Raw genomic sequence first — 3,885 nt, forward strand, 5'->3', positions numbered from 1 at the left:
CAACCCTACTTTGCAAGCATTTCCTGCCCCCTCCCTCCAGAAACAACCATTATTCCAATTTTTTCCATCAGAGATTTTACCTTTTTGAAACTTTATAAAATACATTCTTTTCTGTGTGGCTTTATTCATGCAGCATAATGCTTTTGAGATTCATTTATATCACTGCATATATCACAAGTTTTTTTCCTTTTTATTGCTGAATAATATTCCACAATATAACTGTCATACTGTTCATTCATCTATTCTCCACCTTGGGGTTTTTTTTTCCAGTTTCTATTATGAATAAGCTGCTACTAACCAAAGCGTACTTAGCAATATTGAATGGCTATCAGTTAAACTAGTTCTAGACAAAATCCAAACTTTACCATGACTCACAGGCACCTGATACTTTAGTTTTTCTTACATCTTCCCTGTTCTCACATCTTGTCACTTTTTATTTAGCAATCTAGTCATATTCCTTTCAGTGCCATGAAGCTTCCATACTATATCCAAGTTGAGCCTTTTATATGCAATGCCTTGCAGATGGAACACTATTTATACCTACTGGTTGCCTGACACATTTTGCTCATGTCTTTCTATTTACCAAAGCGACTCTAGACAAATTTCCTAACCTCTCTAAAGCTATATATGTAACCCTCTATATGGCATAGAATAATAATAGTTCCCTTTTCGGGGGCTTATCATGAGATTAAATGAATTAACATATGGAAAGCACCTAGCCTGGCACTGCACTAACTGTTCAGTCAATGTTTGTAGCTGATATTGTGGAGAACCTTGGATTTCTAGAAGCTTATTATGCTTTATGTATATTGCATACTAAAGAGCAGGGAAAAATCGAAGGTAACAGCAGCAGAGCAAAAGATGAATAAAGGGGTACAAAACACATAAGAGGGAAAGGACCAACTGGAGTTTATAGTAATAGTCCACATGAGCATACTCAGTGGGAACCGAGTTAATGACACCCATTGAAAATGGGTGAAAGATTCAGAAGATATTTAATTTAGAGACAGAACTAACTGACTGACTGAATGTCATGAGCAAAAGAAAAGGTGCTGACATAGATGTCTCTCGTCTATTTATATGAATGTTGATGCCAAGTACCAAGATAAGGAATTCTAGAAGAGGGGCTGGGTTTGATGAAAAATGAGTTTGCTCTTAGACATGGTAAATTAAGGATGCTAATTGGACATCACTGTAAAGGTCCAGCAGATCGTTGGAAAGGAAAATATAATCAAAGGCATGAATTTCGATCAGGAATAAAATATATCCTTGTATCATCTGAAGATTATGTTTTTAACGAAACTAAAAGTGATGCTTTTATTGTTGTTCTCCTACAAACCAAATCTTCTTAGACTTGTCTTAGACTGGATTCTAACAAGTATACAATTCTGTGTATTCTACATTAAAATATCATATAACAGATACAGGAACATGTTAAGAAGGCTTTATTAGTGAGAGGAGGCCAAAGATACACATAATTATCCTGTTTAAAAGTAAGAAGCAACACTGAAAGAAATCAGTTAAGGTCTGGCTATGGCTATGATAAAATGCCTTTCTTTTCTTCTTTTCTCATTTCTTTTCTTCTGAAAAATTAAGACTTTGGAGCTTTGAATCACAAAATACCAATTTCAGTTTAGGGTAGATTTATTTTATTTTAATTTTTATTTAATTTATTGTGGTGACATTGGTTAATAAAATTATATAGATTTCAAGTGTACAATTCAATAATAGATCACATGAATATTGCATTGTGTGTTCACCACCCAAAGTCAAATTTTCTTCCATCACCATATATTTGACCCCCTTTACTTTTATCTACCTCTTTCCACACTCTTCTCTCTGGTAACCACTAAACTGTTTTCTATGTCTATAAATTTTTATTTATTTGTCTTGTTCATTTTTTACTTTCAGTTTTATATCCTTCATATGAGTGAAATCATATGATTTTCAACTTTTTATGACTTGTTTCACATGGTAATCTCAAGATCCATCCATGTTGTCCCAAATGACAATATTTCTTCTTTTCTTGTGGCTGAGTAATATTCCATTGTATATATGTACCACACCTTTTTAATACAATCAACTATCGAAGGGAACTTTGGTTATTTCCCTGTCTTAGCCACCATAAATAATGCTGCAATAAACATCAGATCGCATCTATCTTTATGGATACAGGTTTTCAATTTTGGGCGAGTAGATACCCGGAAGTGGGGTTGCTGAGTTATATGGTAATTCTATTCTTAATTTTTTGAGGAAACTCCATACTGTTTTCCATAGTGGCTGCACCAATTTACATTCCCAGCAGCAGTATATGAGGGTTTCTTTTTCCCCATAACCCCTCCAACACTTATTACTTATCCTGTTAATGATAGCCATTCTAACAGGTGTGAGGTGGTATCTCATTGTGGTTTGGATTTGCATACCCCTAATAGCTAGTAAAGCTGATTATCTTCTCATATGTCTCTTGGCCATCTGTATATCTTGAGAGAAGTGTCTGTTTAGGTCCTCTGCCCATTTTTTTTGTTTGTTTGTTTACTCTGTAGAGTTATTTTTAATAGGGTAAACATGTGTATTTTCTGTCACATATTTCACTTGCAAACATGACTGGTAAGGTTTATCCCTCTCTTTTTTCTACATGGGCCGCTCCTGGGGCATGGCTACCATATGTCACCACAGTGGAGCAAATCATCTTCCCTTCAGGCTGGGGGCAAAGCTTCAGTGTTGAGACCACCAACCGGGGTTTCCTCCTGCAGCTGCTTAACCTCTCGCTCCCAGGTTTCTCAGCACAGTTTCTTCCACTGCTCTCTTTTGGCAACGTAATCAGGATATATTGCCTTCTCAGAAGGATACCAGTAATCTAAGCACCACTCAGAAAACTTGTAACGCTCCTATCTCTCATAGGAGGTGCCCCCAGGAGAGTCAGGGAAGTTGTATGACTGAGGATACTGATTGTGCCAGAATTCTGGATGGCCTTCACAATATCCTTTCAGTCTTATGTTCTTCAAACCAGGCTCTTATCAAACAAGCAAAGTACTGGTATTTATCCCTGTGGATGCATCATGACTCCAGGTGGTGGAGAGCTCGCTTATAAAACCCCAACACCTTCTGCTGTTGGATCAGGTAGGCAGTGGGGGCCGATGGCGTCATGATGGCCTGCTCACATTTATTAATTGGATTGTTTGTTTTCTTATTATTGAGTTGTATGAGTTCTTTATATGCCTTATCGAAGGCATTGTTTGAAACATCTTCTCTCATTCAGTTGGCTGCTTCTTTGTTTTGTTGATGGTTTCTTTTGCTGCACAGAAGCTTTTTAGTTTGATATAGTCTCATTAATTTATTTTTGCCTTTTACTTCCCTTGTCTTTGATGTCAAATCTATAAAATTCTCTCTAAATTTAAGGTCCATGGGTTCGGTACTTTTTTTTTTCCTATGCGATTCATTGTTCCAGGTCTTATACTTAGGTCCTTGATCTATTTTAAATTGATTTTGGTGTATGATAATAGCAGTCTAGTTTTACTCTTTTGTATGTGGCTTTCCAAGTTCCCTAGCACCATTTATTGAAGAAGCTTCCTTTTCTCTAGTGTATATTTTGGATCCTTTGTTGAAAATTATTTGCCCATATACACATGCGCTCTCAATTCTGTTCCATTGGTCTGTGTGTCTTTTTTCTGCCAATGCCATGCTATTTTGATTATGTTGTTTTGTAGTATAATTTGAAGTCAGGCAGTGTGATTGATACATATAGCCTTGCTCTTTTCTGTCGAGATTGCTTTAGCTATTCAGGTTTTTTTTTTTTGTGATTCCATACAAATCTGATGATTTTTTGTTCTATTTCTTTAAAAAATGCCAAAGGGATTTTGAAGGAAATTGCATTAAATCTGTATA

At 36.0% G+C, this 3,885-nt stretch overlaps 1 pseudogene; it reads right to left on the minus strand.

Annotated features, from left to right (window-relative positions):
- Positions 1-2,631: 2,631 nt before the first annotated feature.
- Positions 2,632-3,147, minus strand: LOC107512360 (annotated as a pseudogene).
- Positions 3,148-3,885: the final 738 nt, after the last annotated feature.

Source organism: Rousettus aegyptiacus, unplaced genomic scaffold (genome assembly GCF_014176215.1).
Source record: "Rousettus aegyptiacus isolate mRouAeg1 unplaced genomic scaffold, mRouAeg1.p scaffold_m13_p_15, whole genome shotgun sequence".
NCBI lineage: Eukaryota > Metazoa > Chordata > Mammalia > Chiroptera > Pteropodidae > Rousettus > Rousettus aegyptiacus.